General features: G+C 39.8%; 1 protein-coding gene across 1 annotated transcript in view; it reads left to right on the top strand.

Moving 5' to 3' along the window:
* Window positions 1–18486: 18486 nt before the first annotated feature.
* LOC133656401 (gamma-aminobutyric acid type B receptor subunit 1-like) overlaps window positions 18487–20923 on the top strand; it is a 501080-nt gene continuing 498643 nt past the window's right edge. Inside the window, exon 1 of the mRNA XM_062057486.1 lies at window positions 18487–18800. The gene's annotated coding sequence lies outside the window, so the exon portion shown is untranslated. The remainder of the gene's footprint in view (window positions 18801–20923) is intronic.

Genomic DNA, 20923 nt, shown 5'->3' with positions numbered 1-20923 from the left:
GGAGCAATGAACTGTCAGCGCATTTAATTCATTTTACCTCACTGAATACCACTCATTTTCACGCGCTTTTTTGTCATACGCGTAGCTATGATAACGGACACATGTTTTATTATTCATAGTTTGCTTAACAGTAATAGAATATTCTTATATGCTATAAGTGACCAGACGTCCGAGATCAAAACTGGGAATATAAGCCCAGAGAAGGGGGGAAAAAACGGTCAGCTATTTTTAAGTTGAAGAAACAATATAATTACGTTATATATACATGCGTATATCCTACATAAACAATGTATGAATACATTAGATATCTATATATCTTATAGACCGTATCTCTGTTGCTGCAGCAGCAGAGAGTTTATTCTGTCTTGACACTTTGTATTGATATTTTGTATTACATTCTTCCCTTAAATGATAATGTTTACAGTGATTGTTATAAATGTATTTTTTATGTATGTCGCTTTGGATAAAAGCGTCTGCCAAATACTTAAACATATATAAACACCTGAAAGTCTTTATATCAGCTAAAACCACCAATCTGTTTCACTGGATTGAGAATAAAACCAAATGCTGTTTTACCCAACAATGTTAGTATTTGAATATTGTTACTTGAAGACTTATTCCTGGTTACAATTATACTGATAAGAAAGTATTGTCTTATATTTTGCCTAAAATGAGAATGCATCATAATCAGTGGCGGCTGGTGAATTTTGTTTTAGGTGGGGCTGAAAGTTTGTAAACCAAACCCCTGTAGGGGCGTCATCCTCCCCCAGAAGATTTGTTTGTGATTTTCACATACAAATATTGAAGATCTTTGCTCCTTCTTAACTCTGTGGTAATGTTATTTTCATAAAATACAACCAAAAGTACATTAATGTTAAATCTTACTTGTGAAAAGTAATCCCCCGATTCCTTTTTTCAACAGTCCGCTCATTTGAGCAGGAAAACGCTGAACACCAACATCATCTTTGTTTTCTACCTGTCAACTGTCAGTTTAGGCTGCTCGCCGGCTCCTCATCACCACTTCAAGATGCAATTTGCTCGCGTCACAGCAACCAATACTGCGTCTACTTATAAGATGTCTATGGTTATAACATCATTTCAAACACAGCAATATGTTGCGTCCACTGCAGTTTGCTTCCTTATTCATGCTTTTTGTCAAGTGATTTTTTTAAGCAGGGTTGCATGAGGTACCTACACTAACGTTACGTTAGTCAATGTATCACACACAGTAACATAACGTTAGATGGCGGTCAGCAGCACCGCATATTTTAGCCACCTACAAAAAGACAAACATAGTCAAATAAAGGTCAGTTAAAATGTATACTATATTAAGAATATGTGTACATATTGCATAGGGCCCTGACATCTAAAAAGTACAACTCTGTTCATTGTTATGTTCATGTATTTGTTATGTTTTTCATGTGTACGCACACATAAACACACATACACTATGAGATGAGATCAATGAGATAAGGTAAGAACAGAATAGAAACTGCTGTGGAACTAGTTACAATGCAATATGCCATGGAAATACAATGTTAACACTTTTGTACAAATAAGTACAGTTGCACTTGTTTTTGCAAATTGGTTTATTCTGTAAAGGAATGAGTTAAATGTTTAAAATTGTTTAAACTATTAAAATGACTGGTTAATAGTGCTATTATGAATTGCAATGTCAGTACTATTTTTTTTCCTGCTATTTAAAATGCACTTGTTTTAATAAATAAATACAGCGGTTTAAAAGCATACACAATCTGTGTAAAAATATTAGTCTGTGGTTAAAAGGACTTGAAAGGACTCGAAACTCAAAATGCAGGACTTGTGACTTGACTTGAGACTTTCCAGTCTTGACTTTGGACTTGACTCTGGACTTGCCTGTCTTGACTCGGGACTTGACTCGAGACTTGAGGGCAAAGACTTGAGACTTACTTGTGACTTGCAAAGCAATGACTTGGTCTCACCTCTGCTTAATAGCGTCACGAGTCAGGTTGGTCAGTCTCAACAGATTATAAAAAACATAGTTAATGCGTTCAACATTCTTAGTAGCAGTGACAGGGGAAAAAAGCACAAATGATAGGAAGGTTCTCGGCACCTGCAAAAGATTCGCACCACAATTTGTGCTGGGAGGGGACTCCCCTTAGACTTACACTTAGACTTAGACTTCCTTTTTATTGTCATTCAAATTTGAACTTTACAGTATAGATAAGAACGAAATTTCGTTTCATTAGCTCATGGTAGTGCAGGATAAAAAAGCAATAAGGTGCATATATAAATAAATAAATAGGTGCAGAAACAACAACCTGGTCCTGAATGTCGACAAGACCAAGGAGATCATCGTTGACTTCAGGAAGCACCAGTCCAGCCATGCTCCAGTCTTCATCAACGGCACAGCGGTGGAGATGGTAAGCAGCACCAATATCCTGGGGGTGCAGATAACTGACAATATAAACTGGTCCCTACACACCGGAGCTCTTGTAAAAGAGCGCAGCAGCGCATGCACTTTTTGCATCGGATGAAAAGAGCACAGCTCCCTCCCCCCATTCTCACCACATTCTACGGTGGGGGTGGGAGGAGTCTTTGCAGATTTTCTGAGCCCTGGTCTGAGCCTTTTTGCGATCTCCTGGATAGGAGGAAGAATAGTCCATGTCGTTGTTGTCACGGATGAGGCCCACTACTGTCATGTCGTCCGCATACTTCACAATGTGGTTAGTAGTGGACCTGGCGCAGCAGTCATGGGTCATCAACGTGAACAGCAGCGGACTCAGGACGCAGCCCTGGGGGGAGCCGGTGCTCAGGGAGATGGCACTGGAGGTATTGTTGCCCACTCTCACATACTGGGGTCTGTCTGTGAGGAAGTCAAGCAGCCAGTTGCATAGGGGGGTACTGAATCCAAGGGGGGCCAGTTTGCTCACCAAGTGCTGCGGGATGATGGTGTTGAATGCTGAGCTGAAGTCCAGAAACAACATCCGCACGTGTGTGTCCTTTCCTTCCAGATGTTCTAAGCTCAGGTGGAGTGCAGAGGAGATGGCGTCCTCTGTGGAGCGGTTAGGGCGATAATCAAACTGGTATGGGTCGAATGTGGGGGGAAGTCTGGAGACAATATCCGGATTTTGAATCCGATGCTTGTTTTTTTGCTCATATTGGCCCGATATTCAACATCAATATCGTATTGGAACGCCCCTACTTATAATAAGTTACGATTCGATTCTATCCCAATTCTTGTGTGACAATTTGTTTCAGAATCGATCGATTCAAACATCTCAGTACATGTCGTTAATATACACACGTGAGAGCCTTTGAAACGTCACCAAGGGAAAGTGGCACTTTTGGTGCTACAGAGGGTGGAGTGGTAGTTGATGCCCTTTAAAGGACGTTGATTTTAATAATCCCTTTAGGGTTCGTCCCAGACTGATCACCCCCACAATAACATAAAAGGGACTAGGTAGGAAATCCATGTTGGTAATTGTCAGGGCAAGGGGGTTCTGGGAACAATCAAAATTCCTTTGAAAGACTATTCCTCTCTCGGAAATCGCTAAATATGGAGGGGTGTTGCTGTTGCGGTTTTGATAATAGGGGCCGGGGGGAACCCTCTGCCCTGGGTAGCGGGACAAGTGTCCACACGTGGGCAATACGTTGTCTGCTACCTACACCAGCAGTCCAAGGCCGACTCGTAACAAAGATAGAGATCATAACCACGGTAACTTCTATAGCATCTCCCGCAGTCAATCACACTGCACAGGTCAAAAAAGTAAGTCTTGCTTTCCTCCTTGACCCAATCTATTTCAAGTCCGCCATATGTTCTAAGACATTTGTCAGTCACTGTTGTCGGCAAGGAGAGACTGAGGTACAAGGACAGCAGAACAAGCCAAACACCAGTACCTCAGGGAATGCTTTTGGGTGTATCATCCTGTCCTTCGTCAATCAAAATCAGGGTGACTTGAGCAACGAGACGGGGATCAACATAAAATTCCTCACTTACTTAAAAGATACAAGTAGCTATGCAGAACATAAACAATAGAATTTGGGCTTCACAGAGAATATGGGCTGCGCTTGATGACCTTGACCCCCTCAGAGAAATTGTCACACAAATTCTGAATTTGGTCAAAATAGCATTTTGGTTTCACGCTGATTCCTCCTTCCAAGGAAGCTGCTGGTCCTGGGAAGGTCTGACCAGTATGCAGGGCTGGGCGATATATCGAATATACTCTATATATCGCGGGTTTGTCTCTGTGTGATGTAGAAAATTACTATATCGTGATATTCGAGTATATGTTCTCACGCAGTTGCCTTTAGCTGCGGGCATTACACTTCAGGCTTTTTTCACTCTTTCTTGTCTCTCCTTCTCACAGACGTAAAACAAGCGCACCTTCTTACATATGTCACATACTGTCGTGTCATACGTCCTCGCTGAGCAGATAGGTAGCAGCATGGGTAACTTTGGCTGTGATGCTAGCGGAGTGGTGCGAGTAGTAATACGAGAGAAAGAAGGTGCGAATCTGGTAACAAATGAGGGAAGAATTAATTCCTAAAAAAAAAAACAGCACAGAGTCCATTGTCTGGCGGTGGTTTGGCTTCAAGCGGGAAGATGTCGAACAAGTATGCGGAAAAAGCGTTGTTACAAAAAGTAGCACCTACTGCTAAATTGTAGCATCATTTGAAAAGTCACCCGCTAGAGAATGAAGAGTGCTTGAAACTCTGCATGTCAACATCTCCGGCCGGTGCCATACCCACAAAATGCCGAAGCAACCATTTCCAGATCAACACCATATGAAAAAATTTGTCAACAACAGAATGAGATAACGTCCGCAGTAACCTACCACATAGCAAAGGACATACACTATTTGATTTCCTATTATGCAACTCATTTTTATTTGACAGTTATTGAAATATCTTGTGTGACATCATGCACAAAAGTGCACTTTATTTGTTTTAAACTATTGTAGTTGCGTTCTGTACAAAAACTGCACTTTAGTGTTGTTTTGATATGTCATCTCAGTGACATCATGCACAAAAGTGAATTTACTTAATTGTGGTTTCCCTCTCTGCATGAAAGTTTAAAATTAGCATATATTAATGCAGTATGAACAAGAATGTTTTAATGTAGACACATATAATCATCATACTGCTGTGATTATATGCATCAAGTGTTAATTTAAGGTTAAGGCAAAATATTGAGATATATATCGTGTATCGTGACATGACTTAAAAATATCAAATTAATAATAAAAGGCCATATCGCCCAGCCCCAACAAAAGCACCATGAAGATTCTAGCGGGAACTCTCATTCAACCCTTTTTCGATTACGCATGTACCCCAGCACCTTCAAAACCCTCAAATCTAGACTCCAAACATCCCAGAACAAGCTAGTCAGGTTACTTCTAGACCTCCACCCCAGATCACACCTCACTCCTACCCACTTCTCCAAAGTGGGCTGGCTCAGGGTGGAGGACAGAGTAAAACAACTTGCACTGAGCCTAGTCTATAAAATTCACTACACCTCCCTGATACCGAAGTACATGTCAAACTACTTCCAGAACGTAAATGACCGCCATAACCACAACACCAGGGGGAGCTCCACAAATCACGTTAAACTCAGATTCCGATCTAACAAAGGTCTTAACTCATTCTCCTTCTATGCCACATCAATATGGAATGCAATCCCAACAGGTGTAAAAGAAAGTGCATCTCTATCCTCCTTCAAAACCGCACTAAAAAAATAGCTCCAGGCAACTACAACCCTAGACTAACACCCTCCCCCCACCACATCCCACCTCCCCGGATTGTAAATAATCAAATGTAAATAATCAAATGTATATACTTGTTCTTATGCTTTCTGTGCTCACTATGTTCACTGCTCGCTGTACATATCCTACGAAGTCAGACCTACACTGTTTCAATGTCCATTTCTCAGATGATATAATTGTTGATGACTGAAGTGCTGATATCAACCAAATCTACCCCCCCCCCCAAAACCCCCTCCACATCCCACCCCCCGGATTGTAGATAATGTAATTAATCCAATGTATATACTCTGATGATTAACCTGTGTGATGACTGTATTATGCTGATAGTATATATTTGTACCATGAATTGATTAACGTAGACCCCGACTTAAACAAGTTGAAAAACCTACTCGGGAGTCGGGTGTTACCATTTAGTGGTCAATTGTACGGAATATGTACTGTACTGTGCAATCTACTAATAAAAGTTTCAATCAATCAATCAACCCTACCTGTATGCAATTCATAGGGTGAAAAAACTGTTTTATTCACGGACATTCGGATGATTATTAAAGCCAATGGCAAAGTGTCAATCCCATTTGTTTTGGTCTGTGCAAAGATTTTTGCCAATTTTGTTTTGATGTTGCCAGTACCTTTTCCCTTGTACTGGATTGATCATATCAGTGAAATCTAAAATTTGACGCGTTCCCCCCACTCGTCCTCCCCTTTCTGTTTCTGAAAAAAGGACTGTGTTAGTAGTGCTATCACTTTCAGAAACATCCAAGAAAAAGGGAAGCTGATAGTCAGGCACAGCAAGGGTAGAGTTTGAGTTTGAGTTTGAGTTTATTTCGAACATGCAAGCATACAACATGATACATCACAATTCCCAGTTTCTCTTTTCAACATGTTCGAAAAGGAGTAGGAAGAAGCAGAGCTTATTTAATCCTACCCCTTTTCTTTACATAACAGTTGCTAAAACTTTTTGTTCACTTCCTGTTCACAATTTATTCACAATAAACTCCATAAGTAATCACAATAAAAATAAATAAATAAATAATAGTAATAATTTAATAATAATAATTGGTGAAGTAAGTCATATTTCATATGATGAGATAAGTAAGATTACTTTAAGAATGAATGAATGAATGAATGGATGAAATAAATTGAGAATGTTTGTCATGGTTCTTCTTCTTTGTACTTTGTAAACACTTTAAGTTTGAAGAGTTTCTTGAAGTGGATCATATTAGTACATTGTTTGATTACTTTGCTTAATCCATTCCATAATTTAATTCCACATACTGATATACTGGGGCAGCACGGTGGCAGAGGGGTTAGTGCGTCTGCCTCACAATACGAAGGTCCTAAATAGTCCTGGGTTCAATCCCGGGCTCGGGATCTTTCTGTGTGGAGTTTGCATGTTCTCCCCATGACTGTGTGGGTTCCCTCCGGGTACTCCGGCTTCCTCCCACTTCCAAAAACATGCACCTGGGGATAGGTTGATTGGCAACACTAAATTGGCCCTAGTGTGTGAATGTGAGTGTGAATGTTGTCTGTCTATCTGTGTTGGCCCTGTGATGAGGTGGCGGCTTGTCCAGGGTGTACCCCGCCCCGAAGGGAATAAGTGGTAGAAAATGGATGGATGGGTGGATACTGATATACTGAAGGTCTTAAGTGTTGTACGTGCATACAAATGTTTTAAATTACGTTTTTCTCTAAGATTATATTTCTCCTCTTTTTTTTAGAAGAATTGTTGTATATTCTTGGGTAGCAGGTTATAGTTTGCTTTGTGCATAATTTTAGCTGTTTGCAAATTCACTATGTCATGGAATTTCAGTATTTTTGATTCAATAAATAAAGGGTTTGTATGTTCTCTATATCCAACATTATGTATTATTCTAACTCATCTTTTTTGTAACACCGTTAGTGAAAGAAGTGTACTTTTGTAGTTATTTCCCCATATTTCTACACAGTAACTCAGATATGGTAACACTAGCGAGCAGTAGAGAATATGAAGTGATTTTTTGTCTAGAACATGTTTTCATTTATTCATTATTGATGTGTTTCTCGCTACTTTATGTTGTATATTTTTTACATGAGATTTCCAGTTCAATTTATCATCAATCATTATACCTAGAAATTTAGTTTCATTTACTCTTTCAATTTCTACTCCATCTATTTGTATTTGTGTTTGACTTTCTCTTCTACTGTTACCAAATAGCATTATCTTTGTTTTACTGAGATTCAACGATAATCTATTTTTGTCAAACCATCTTTTTAATTTGTTCATTTCTTCTGTTATTATTTGTATTAACTTCTGTGTGTTCTCTCCTGAGCAAAACGCTGTTGTATCATCCGCAAATAATACTAACTTTAAATCTTTTGTAACTTTACAAATGTCATTTATATAGAGATTGAATAATTTAGGTCCTAGTATTGATCCCTGAGGTACACCACAGGATATATTTAGCGTTGTAGACGTGTGTTCGCCTAGCTTCACGTATTGTTTCCTGTTTGTTAGATAACTACTTATCCAGTTCAAGACTAACCCTCTGATGCCATATCGTTCTAGTTTTTTCATTAAAATATTGTGATTAATAGTGTCAAATGCTTTAGTTAGATCCATAAACACTGCTGCCGCACATTTTTTACTATGTATTGCATTGGTAATTTCTTCTGTAATTTCAATTAAAGCCATTGAAGTTGAAACATTAGCTCTGTATCCATATTGGTTCTCTTCGAGAATTTATTTATGAAACTCTCTAATCTGTTATTGAACAGTTTTTCAACGATTTTAGAAAATTGTGGAAGTAAAGAAACAGGTCTATAATATGTAAATTGATGAAGGCAGAGAACAGGTCATGCTTGAGGTCAATGAAAGCCTTTTCAGCCTCTGTGGACCACTGGAGGGCAGCATTAGAGTTGCAGACCCCATAGCAATATCGACTGACCCTTATAGCGACCCTACTTTTTATGCAAATTATTTGATATGGTGAAAGCCACAAAATATGCTTGTATATATTGACACAAATATAAGAAAAACACTAACATTATGATGGATGCTTTTGCAGTGGTAATTTAAAGATTAAAGATTAAAGATTAAAGTACCAATGATTGTCACACACACACTAGATGTGGTTAAATTTGTCCTCTGCATTTGACCCATCCCCTTGGGGAGCAGTTTGATTTTTTTCCCAAAAAAAATTCATTAAGTCAAGCTCATCGCACAGAAAATTGAACAATGCGGACACGTTTGTTACTGGATACTTCTCATCAGACTTCTGTTTTGGAGACTTTGTGTACGTAATAAACAATTACAATTATTTGATAGGCTTTTGAATGGCTGTTTTAGCTTAGCTTTTGTGTAGCTGCTAGCTCCTCGTAGCTTATAGCAGGGGTGTCCAAAGTGCAGCCCATAGCTATGTTTTTAACAGACAATGTGGTATTTGTGTGTCGGTCCAATCAGAGGCAGTTACGCCCTGTTTTGTCATTAGACCTAAGTCTTTGGCTTGGTAGGCGGGACGGAGAGCAAGGGAACAATGTGGGACAGTAATAGTGTCCATCTTATACCATGGTAGTTGTTGCAAGGATAAGTCAACATGAGCAGCCACACCCTGAATTCCAACATATATAGGAGTCAAAGGCCTCCTGGTATATGATTACACGTCCTGGTAATTGTGACGTGTGGCTCGTTGGTCTAGGGCATGGGTGCCAAATTTGGCCCGCCGTGTAATTTAATTTGGCCCTTGAGGCAATATCAAATTAACATTAGAACTGGCCCGCCGATTATATACAACGGCGGTGCCGCGGTAACACCGCATTCACCGCTAATTCTCATACTTGGTGTATTTTGTAGCGTCCCTGAAGAGTTAGTGCTGCAAAGGGTTCTGGGTATTTGTTCTGTTGTGTTTATGTTGTGTTACGGTGTGGATGTTCTCCCGAAATGTGTTTGTCATTCTTGTTTGGTGTGGGTTCACAGTGTGGCGCATATTTGTAACAGTGTTAAACTTGTTTATAGGCTACCCTCAGTGTAACCTGTATGGCTGTTGATCAATTATGCCTTGCATTCACGTGTGTGTGCGTGCAGAAGCCGCACATATATTGTGACTGGGCCGGCACGTTGTTAGAATGGATGAAAAGCGGACGGGACGACAGCTTGTAGAGGACGTTAAAGGCAGTGCCTTTAAGGCACGCCCCCAAGACTGTGGTCTGGGTGGAGTACGAGAGAATGGTTGCCCCGGGAGATTTTCGGGGGGGCAATTCCCGAGAAATTCGGGAGGTTTGGCAAGTATGCTCTACCGCCGTGTGCGCACAGTTTGCTGAAAAACTCAGTGTACTCTGCGCTGAGTTAAGCCGGCGATTTGGCGACTTTGATGGTCAGAAATGTAGATTTGAACTGCTTAGTAATCCCTTCGCAGTTGATGTGGAAAAAGCAGCAACTAACCTCCAAATGGAGCTGATTGAACTCCAGTGTGATGACACGCTGAAGTCTAAGTATGATGCTGTTGGCGCCGCACAGTTTCCACAATTCATCCCTGACACAATGCCTCAGCTCCGCACCCAAGCTGCTCAAACTGCTCCATGTTCGGCAGCACTTATCTATGTGAGCTACTTTTCACCTCAATGAAGATGACGAAAACGTCTCACAGAATACGTCTGACTGATGAACACCTTCGTTCGATAATGAAGGTTGCCTCAGCTCAAAGCCTGAGCCCCGACATAAATGAACAAGCATCCAAGAAAAGATGCCAGGTATCTGGCTTGGGCACATCAGATTAGATCAGTGTGTTGCAAACTGAGCAGTTTAAAGTCCTGAATGGTTGGTTTATTCATTGTTATTTTATTTTCAAATTTATTAGCCTGTGGAAAAAGTTAATGTTGATATTAACCTCAGAAGGCTGCAAATAGAAAAGAGGCATTCAATTTTTATATGAATTGTATTTGATATGCCATCGATATTTTTTAATTATTATTATTATTATTTGAAACTCGATTTTGCATGTCACTATAAAGTTATATAAGCCTTGCTTGTTCAATATTCAATGCAAAACTTGTTTGGGTCCCTATTAAAAGGTTAATTTGTTCAACCTTGGCCCGCGGCTTTGTTCAGTTTTAAATTTTGGCCCACTCTGTATTTCAGTTTGACACCCCTGGTCTAGGGGTATGATTCTCGCTTCAAATCCCGGACGAGCCCACAAATTGTTGCATGCGACCAGTCTTCCTCTCAGGAAATAAAACACAATGGTCAATCCCAAGTTCTTTTGGTTGACATATATGTTCAGTAAAAAGGACCCCAGAGACAGAATGACACAGTACCAAGTTTTACTGAAGCTTCAGGAGACCAGCCCTTACAATGCGACAATAGCATCAGCAAGAAGCACAGCTGCATCTCCAAAACAGATAAGAACTTTCCACAACAGCTCTGTGAGCTGACCAACAGGAGCCCTTAAGACAAAACAAAGAGTTTAAGATAAGATACCAAATTAAAATAAACAGTGCAACAATACAATCAAGTATAACAATAACAATTTGAGCAGTGTGAATTATTGTTCTACTCTTCGTAAAATGGTTAGGCATTAAAAGGGAACTGCAATTTTTATTTTTTACTTTGCTTGTCATTCACAATCCTTATTTAAGACTAGCAGACATTTCTTTTTCTTTTTCTATGCATTCTAAATAGTAAATAAATGCAAGCAAAAGTCTGTTTACAATGGAGCCTATGGGAGTCGCTTTACTATTCTGTCTACCAACCCTGTTTCCATATGAGTTGGGAAATTGTGTTAGATGTAAATATAAACGGAATACAATGATTTGCAAATCCTTTTCAACCCATATTCAATTGAATGCACTACAAAGACAAGATATTTGATATTCAAACTCATAAACTTTATTTTTTTTTTGCAAATAATAATTAACTTAGAATTTCATGGCTGCAACACGTGCCAAAGTAGTTGGGAAAGGGCCTGTGTTACATGGCCTTTCCTTTTAACAACACTCAGTAAACGTTTGGGAACTGAGGAGACACATTTTTTAAGCTTCTCAGGTGGAATTATTTCCCATTCTTGCTTGATGTACAGCTTAAGTTGTTCAACAGTCCAGGGGTCTCCGTTGTGGTATTTTAGGCTTCATAATGCGCCACACATTTTCAATGGGAGACAGGTCTGGACTACAGGCAGGCCAATCTAGTACCCACACTCTTTTACTATGAAGCCACGTGGATGTAACACGTGGCTTGGCATTGTCTTGTTGAAATAAGCAGGGGCGTCCATGGTAACGTTGCTTGGATGGCAACATATGTTGCTCCAAAACCTGTATGTACCTTTCAGCATGAATGGCGCCTTCACAGATGTGTAAGTTACCCATGTCTTGGGCACTAATACACCCCCATATCATCACAGATGCTGGCTTTTCAACTTTGCGCCTATAACAATCCGGATGGTTCTTTTCCTCTTTGGTCCGGAGGACACGGCGTCCACAGTTTCCTAAAACAATTTGAAATGTGGACTCGTCAGACCACAGAACACTTTTTCACTTTGTATCAGTCCATCTTAGATGAGCTCAAGCCCAGCGAAGCCGACGGCGTTTCTGGGTGTTGTTGATAAACGGTTTTCGCCTTGCATAGGAGAGTTTTAACTTGCACTTACAGATGTTGCGACCAACTGTAGTTACTGACAGTGGGTTTCTGAAGTGTTCCTGAGCCCATGTGGTGATATCCTTTACACACTGATGTCGCTTGTTGATGCAGTACGGCCTGAGGGATCGAAGGTCACGGGCTTAGCTGCTTACGTGTAGTGATTTCTCCAGATTCTCTGAACCCTTTGATGATATTACGGGCCGTAGATGGTGAAATCCCTAAATTCCTTGCAATAGCTGGTTGAGAAAGGTTTTTCTTAAACTGTTCAACAATTTGCTCACGCATTTGTTGACAAAGTGGTGACCCTTGCCCCATCCTTGTTTGTGAATGACTGAGCATTTCATGGAATCTACTTTTAATCCAATCCAATCCACTTTATTTATATAGCACATTTAAACAACAAGAATGTTTCCAAAGTGCTGCGCAGCCATCTTAAAAACAATATTAAAAACAATATTAAAAACAATATTAAAACAATATTAAACACAATATTATGCTCCACCAATGACTGAATAAAAACAAAAAATAAATAAATATAAAACCAATATAAAAAAAAAATAAAAATAAATATGATTAAAAGATTTATACCCAATCATGGCACCCACCTGTTCCCAATTTGCCTGTTCACCTGTGGGATTTTCCAAATAAGTGTTTGATGAGCATTCCTCAACTTTATCAGTATTTATTGCCACCTTTCCCAACTTCTTTGTCACGTGTTGCTGGCATCAAATTCTAAAGTTATTGATTATTTGCACAAAAAAAATAAGTTTATCAGTTTGAACATCAAATATGTTGTCTTTGTAGCATATTCAACTGAATATGGATTGAAAATGATTTGCAAATCATTGTATTCCGTTTATATTTACATCTAACACAATTTCCCAACTCATATGGAAACGGGGCTTGTATAAAGAGCGTAAAAAAACATCCAAACATTTCCATCAAGGTTGTATATACACACTGTAAGTATATATGTAATGTTTTAACAAGCACATTAATGAAAACATGTAATAATTACATATTTTTACCATTTTAAGCGTACAGTGTCGCATTAATTTTACAAATGCAACACAATGGTCACTTTTTTCTTCAACTACTTCAATGATCACTGATACTAACTGCAGACATAATGAGAGACCACAAACAAAATAAAACATCACTTACTGTACAATATCTGCCCTCACTACGATACCAACTGCTGGTATGTTGATACATTCCTGTTTGAAGAATTAATCATAATCCTCAAGAAGAAAAAAGGGGTGAATCTAGCGTCTAAATTGGCTGTCAATGTTGACCAACTTCTCATTTTATGTCCACATCATTTTACTATCTGGGTGGGAGACATAGAATATAAATCATATGATTTATAATCTAGAATAAGGCGAGGCGAGAAAGCAGCTCAGCAGCTGATGATATCAATACAGCAGCATAAGGAAGTTGCCTCTCTCTGATCAATGAGCCACTAAAAGTAGGTCCTTAATGTTACCGCTTATAATAACAATATCGCTTGAATACTAACCAATGCTTGGTTAGTATTCAAGTCACAAAATGTAAATAAAGTGTTGTTGGTGCTTTTTGGATGGTTGTTTGTTAGGCTTTATGGTTGGAATAGACACAATGATGTCATGGCTCCCATTGGCTGTTCTATGTGGACTTTTATTTACGTTTATTTAGAAGTTAGAATACATTAAAAAAAGGACATATGTGTTCTTGTCTCTCATAATGATTGTGAATAATGGGCAAACTATTTTTTTAAAGTGCAGTTCCCCTTTAAGTCAAACTGAGCTAAACAATAGCCACGGGCTGTTATCTCATTGTCCAGCACAGCTCTTAATGAGTTGGAAAGTGAGGTTTACACTACGTACTTTTGCACGGCCAGGTTAGTTACGCAAAGATGCAGTCAAAATGTTAATAGTATTAATTCATCCTATCATATAAATTCCAAGAAAATGTGTACTGTAAAAACGCTGACATCGAGTGCAGCGATTCTTAAACTGTGGTATATTGGTACCTGAGCGCCATCTAATGGTACGCCAAAGAATCACTTGATTAAAGTACAGTGTTTTATTTTCCTATATTCAAACACAGTGTTACTGTTACAGTGATAAACAATATGAAAGATACTTGTCAAATAAAACCTCTGCCTTGTTTATAATGAATACTTAGACCTACCACACTACTACATTTTTTATAGTGTTGCTCAATATGGTGGTACATGGAGAGCCAAGTATTTTTTGAGGCGGTATTTGGTGAAAAAAGTTTGAGAATCACTGATCTATTGCATTATTGGAATAATGAATGCACTGAAAAATAACAGGTAACGAAATATAAGATAAAAAGACTAGATTTTAGGGAAAAAAATACTAAAATATAGTGAAACTATCTGTCCATGCAGCTCGTCAGCTAGTTAATTTTACTTGATAAGGCATCCTAAATTAAAATGTATACATCTACACTTTTAAGCTAGAAATAAATGTTTATTTTGAAAGAAATCACTATTCAACTTGCAAGTCTTAAAGGTGCCATATGTAGTAATGTGGCCAGAAATGGTACTGCAATCACGGTCAACCTTCTGTAGTCACCTTCTCCTCTCCCTGACTGAAGTTGCCAGATACGCAGCCAAAACCGAATCCTACTCCAAGGAACTTCAAATGGCAATCGACGAGTCCTACGCTGTAGGTTTCTCTTGTTTATGCTTCTTGCAAGATGGTTTACTAAGTAATTATGCCACATTTTACTGATTTCGATGAGCCAAATGTATTTGTAAAGTTACGCAGCAATATTTTCGTTGGGAGTCGGGACAGATGTTGGCATTACCCTGCTAAAATGTCTTGTTTGACCGCACGGACCGCCATCAAAATAACTATATATAATAATATATAATATACTACGTGTTGCAAAGGCCTACTTTGATGGCAAGCCAAGGTCAACAGTAAAATTACCGCCACATTTTGTTAAGCATAACTCCATGTTGCATCCAACCTGACGCACTGCATTCTCCTCCATGTACGCACATCACCATCTTTCAGTGCAGAGTGCAATTCTATTAGCCAAGCCACGTTACGCAAAAAACCACGTTACGCATAAATCGTATAGCCTACTACCATGTCAATACGCAAAGTAGAAAATCATTACATGTAATGCATTATATTGTGCCAAGTAAATACCACCCCATATGTGCCTAATGCACATACAGTACCAGAAATGTAATTAGCTGTGCTAATGTTGGAACCCATTTCCTCAGCACATCAGCATATTGAGAATGAAATAGGCACTGACACTACCCATATCCACATAGGTTTTATTTGTTGAAAATATGATTTTCCCTGTCAGTTGGATGACACATCAACATACAGGCTAACGGGCATATATTTCCCCCGTGGAAAAAAAGTGGACTTGAAGTGGGTGTGGCATGGATGATTGTTTGGCGCCCAATAAAAGACTTGATGGAGGATTCTTCAAAAGCAAGGCTTCAGTCAGCCTGTAGGTCGATGTGTCATTGACCGGGCTGGCATGCTAAGCATTACACTAGTGTGATGGTGCTTCGCTCCTAAGCATTCATTGCACGAACACATTAGCTTTGTTAGACAAGATCATAGACTGTATTGGAAAATGTACTTTACATACAAAATGTCCATTTCCATTTATTACAAGTACAAACCCCAAAACCAGTGAAATTGGCATGTTGTGTAAATCGTAAATAAAAACAAAACACAATGATTTGCAAATCCTTTTCAACCTATATTCAATTGAATAGACTGCAAAGACAAGATACCTAATGTTTGAACTGGAAAACTTTGTTATTTTTTGCAAATATTAGCTCATCTGGAATTTGATGCCTGCAACATGTTTCAAAAAAGCTGGCACACGTGGCAAAAAAGACTGAGAAAGTTTAAGAATGCTGTTCAAAGACTTATTTGGAACATCCCACAGGTGAACAGGCTAATTGGGAACAGGTGGGTGCCCTTTTTGGGTATAAAAGCAGCTTCCATGAAATGCTCCGTCATTCACAAACAAGGATGGGGCGAGGGTCACCACTTTGTGAACAAATGCGTGAGCAAACCTTTCTCAACCAGGTATTGCAAGGAATTTAGGGATTTCACCATCTACGGTCCGTAACATCATCAAAAGGTTCAGAGAATCTGGAGAAATCACTGCACGTAAGTGATGATATTAAGGACCTTCGATCCCTCAGGCGGTACTGCATCAAAAAGCAACATCAGTGTGTAAAGGATATTACCACATGGGCTCAGGAATACGTCAGAAAACCACTGTCAGTAACTACAGTTTGTAGGGGCGGTATAGCTTGGTTGGTAGAGTGGCCGTGCCAGCAACTTGAGGGTTCCAGGTTCGATCCCAGCTTCTGCCATCCTTGTCACTGTCGTTGTGTCCTTGGGCAAGGCACTTTACCCACCTGCTCCCAGTGCCACCCACACTGGTTTAAATGGAACTTAGATATTGGGTTTCACTATGTAAAGAGCTTTGAGTCACTAGAGAAAAGCGCTATATAAATATAATTCACTTCACTTCACTTCACTTCACTTCACTTTGTCACTACATCTGTAAGTGCAAGTTAAAACTCTACTATGCAAAGCGAAAGCCATTTATTAACAACACCCAGAAATGCCGCCGGCTTCGCTGGGCCCGAGCTCATCTAACATGGACTGATGAGTGTTCTGTGGTCTGACGAGTCCACATTTCACATAGTTTTTGGAAACTGTGGACGTGGTGTCCTCCGGACCAAAGAGGAAAAGAATCATCCGGATTGTTATAGGCGCAAAGTTGAAAAGCCAGCATCTGTGATGGTATGGGGGTGTATTAGTGCCCAAGGCATGGGTAACTTACACATCTGTGAAGGCACCATTAATGCTGAAAGGTACATACAGGTTTTGCAGCAACATATGTTGCCATCCAAGCAACGTTATCATGGACGCCCCTGCTTATTACAGCAAGACAATGCCAAGGCACTTGTTACAACAGCATGGCTTCATGGTAAAAGAGTGCGGGTACTAGACTGGCCTGCCTGTAGTCCAGACCTGTCTCCCATTGAAAATGTGTGGCGCAATATGAAGCCTAAAATACGACAATAGAGACTGTTGAACAACTTAAGCTGTATATCAAGCAAGAATTGGTCTCCTCGGTTCCAAAACGTTAACTGGATGTTGTTAAAAGGAAAGGCCATTTAACACAGTGGTAAAAATGCCCCTGTGCCAACTTTTTTGCAATGTGTTGCTGCCATTAAATTCTAAGTTAATGATTATGCAAAAAAAGTTTCTCAGTTCGAACCTTAAATATCTTGTCTTTGCAGTCTATTCAATTGAATATAAGTTGAGAAGGATTTGCAAATCATTGTATTCTGTTTTTATTTACTAATTACAAAACTTGCTAACTTCATGGTTGTGGGTTTTGTAATAAGAAAACGCAAATGCCTGACCTACCCATCAAGGAGGAAATTAGCAAGTTTGGCGTCAGATAAAAAAATCTTCTCCGCCTTTACTCGTCTCCATCTTTCAAAGGCATCCTTGATACAAATCCTCGTTTTGTTCCTAGCTTTGTCATGAATAAGTTGAGAATCGTAACGACGCCTTTTAGATTTAGTAAGGTCTGACATGTTTAGTAACTTTACCAGTGGCAGTAGCTAGACAAAGATGGCGTTGTGTAACTGGCAACCTGGATGTGACACACTCACAGACTTTTTAATTGGTCAAACGGTGGAGGGCGGGGCATCAAAATGAAAACAATAACAATACTGTAAATCTAATTTTGAAATGAGCATATCCCGGTTGAACTACCGTTATCAGATATAAAGTTATTCGAAAAAAACATGATTTATTAATTCCTTTTGACATATCAGGGCCATTTAATGAGGACTTGATATGAAATTCTTACATATGGCCCCTTTAAATTAAGCATCCTTGGAACATTGCATAATCTTTAAACAATATTTTCTGGGTTAAACCAAAATATCTTATTTGAATATATATATTTGTTTTTAACTAGAAAAGACAACATGCTAAAATTAAGATGTGCAATGACAAAAAATATGTAAATAGCTCTTAAAACTAGGGACATTTTTAGAAGTAAAATGTGAAATTGGGGTTCGGTGATGTGGCTTTGGTAAAAGTACGAATAGAACCTGCAGCTGCGTCTTGTAGTGACGTCACCAGAGAGCAAAGTGGGCAAGAGGGGCTCCACCGTGAAACACCTTGTGCGCGCGTGTCCGCCAAGTACGTGATTGTTGGTGTGTGGAAAGGTATGAAATAAACACAGCTCTACCACAAGTCAGTGAGCTGACAGGTTTTGGAAATTTGGGACACGCAGCGCGCGCGTCATGATTGCGACTAAAAGACGCTTCCCGGACTAAATTGTCAACGGGAGACTTTTCCACTCGCTGCCGCAGACACGGACACCTCACCCAGCCACTGACAACCCGCCGCTCTCGTCTATACGTGAGTACTCTGTTCCATTTGCCTTTTTGGGTGGTTTAACTTTTGACTGAATTGCGAGCATCGTTGGCACTAAAGCGCCAAAAGACAGTTGTCACGCCATGGGCGGTCTGTTGTGAACTTGTCAAATCACGAATCAACCCCAATCCAGGCGAGCGCGGCAATTAGCATCTTTTTACACATTCGCTAGCAGGCGGCGGTAGCGTCTCCCTCGCGCCGTTTGATTGTAATCATTTGCACGTGCGTGCCCACAATACCACTATGCCGTAGACGCGTGGGTGTTGCTCTCCTATATACACAGTGACGCGTTCTTAATGTATGCATCTCCCTCGTCTCCCTCTTCCACGCACGTATCGCCTTTCCACCACCAGCATACATTGCTGACGGCTGACGTCAACAGGCGTGAAACAGTTATTATTGACTTAATGATGCTAATGAACAGATTACAACGTGGATCCCAAAAGACTGCAATCCACCCCAAGTGGGACATTTGAAGGCAGCTGTCACACTGTAGGAAATACAGAAGACAACCCACATTTGCTATACTGTAAACAGGGCCGTTGCTTTGAATTCTGGGCCCCCTAAAAAAGTATCAGTGTGGGGCCCCTCTATCTCATTAATTGCCACCTTCAATGTTGTTGTTTTTTACTGTTCTTGACAGTGCCCGGTGTAATACACCGGGCAACCACTCAACAAGTCAGAGTATCCATCCATCCATTTCCTACCGCTTGTCCCGTTTGGGGTCACGGGGGGTGCTGGAGCCTATCTCAGCTGCATTCGGGCAGAAGGCGGGGTACACCCTGGACAAGTCGCCACCTCATCACAGGGCCAACACAGATAGACAGACATCATTCACACTCACATTCACACACCAGGGCCAATTTTTAGTGTTGCCAATCAACCTATCCCCAGGTGCATGTTTTTGGAGGTGGGAAGAAGCCGGAGTACCCGGAGGGAACCCACGCAGTCACGGGGAGAACATGCAAACTCCACACAGAAAGATCCCAAGCCCGGGATTGAACCCAGGAGTACTCAGGACCTTCATATATTGTTATGTAAATTATGTATTATTAGCCGTCTAACTCTTTTTTTGTATTTAGGCCAGGGTTGTCAAACACACGGTTTACCCGGCCCGCGGGATGAGTTTGCTAAGTCTAAAAATGAGCTGAAACTCTTGAATGAAAGAAACTGCTGTTCCAAATATGTCCACTGGATGTCACCATAGCAATTCTTTGTACCTTTGTAGATGATGCTACACATGTACAGAATAAACCACATGATGTTAGTACCACAGTTGAGGGAAACGAGTAAACTACATAAATAACATCCTGTAATTTGATTTTGATGTTATTTTCTTTATCTTGATGGATTAAAAATTAACACCAATTAGAGCATTTTAGAACTCTGCCAGACTCAATTCCACCTATTTGACCGATGAACATGATCACATCATTTATTCAGAACATATAAATAACGACAAATGAAGATAGAATACTATTAACCGCAACATGTAAGTGTAAAAAACAACAGTATGATTTATACATTTTCAGAATATTTTTAAACAAAGAAAACAATCTGAAATTGTCTTTATTTTTAGGTTATCATGCCATGATTTTACGAGTTTGGCCCACTTGGGAGTAGATTTTTCTCCATGTGGCCCCCAAACTAAAATGAGTTTGACACCCCTGATTTAGGCTATTCAAATTTCCCACTAAACGCATTTCATAAGACCATAACACACCTAATGTAACTGACCCCGTCAGATGCTCATAATTAGTAATTATGAGCTCATGATGAAGGTAATTATGAGCTCAGGATGAAGGTAATTATTCAAGCATTTTTATTACTGAGTAGAACTTGAATGCATCATAATTAATTGCAGCCTCTGATGGGCGCATGCATACTGGAGCACTGTGATACTGTATATGTAACATACAATAACACAGTTATTTTATAATGAACTGGCGACTTTTCTTTAATGAACTTGTGACATGTCCAGAGTGTAGCGTGGCCAGATGACACCTGTGCAAAAACGTTCCTCCTAATGTTTTATGTGTCTGATCAAATGCACAAAATCTCTGAGCATTCCTTGGATCACATCAGACATGCACGCTGTCGCCACACCA

Source organism: Entelurus aequoreus, linkage group LG08 (assembly GCF_033978785.1).
Source record: "Entelurus aequoreus isolate RoL-2023_Sb linkage group LG08, RoL_Eaeq_v1.1, whole genome shotgun sequence".
In the NCBI taxonomy this organism is placed as follows: domain Eukaryota; kingdom Metazoa; phylum Chordata; class Actinopteri; order Syngnathiformes; family Syngnathidae; genus Entelurus; species Entelurus aequoreus.
Note: the sequence above shows the minus strand (reverse complement) of the source record. Positions and strands in the feature narration are given on the sequence as shown.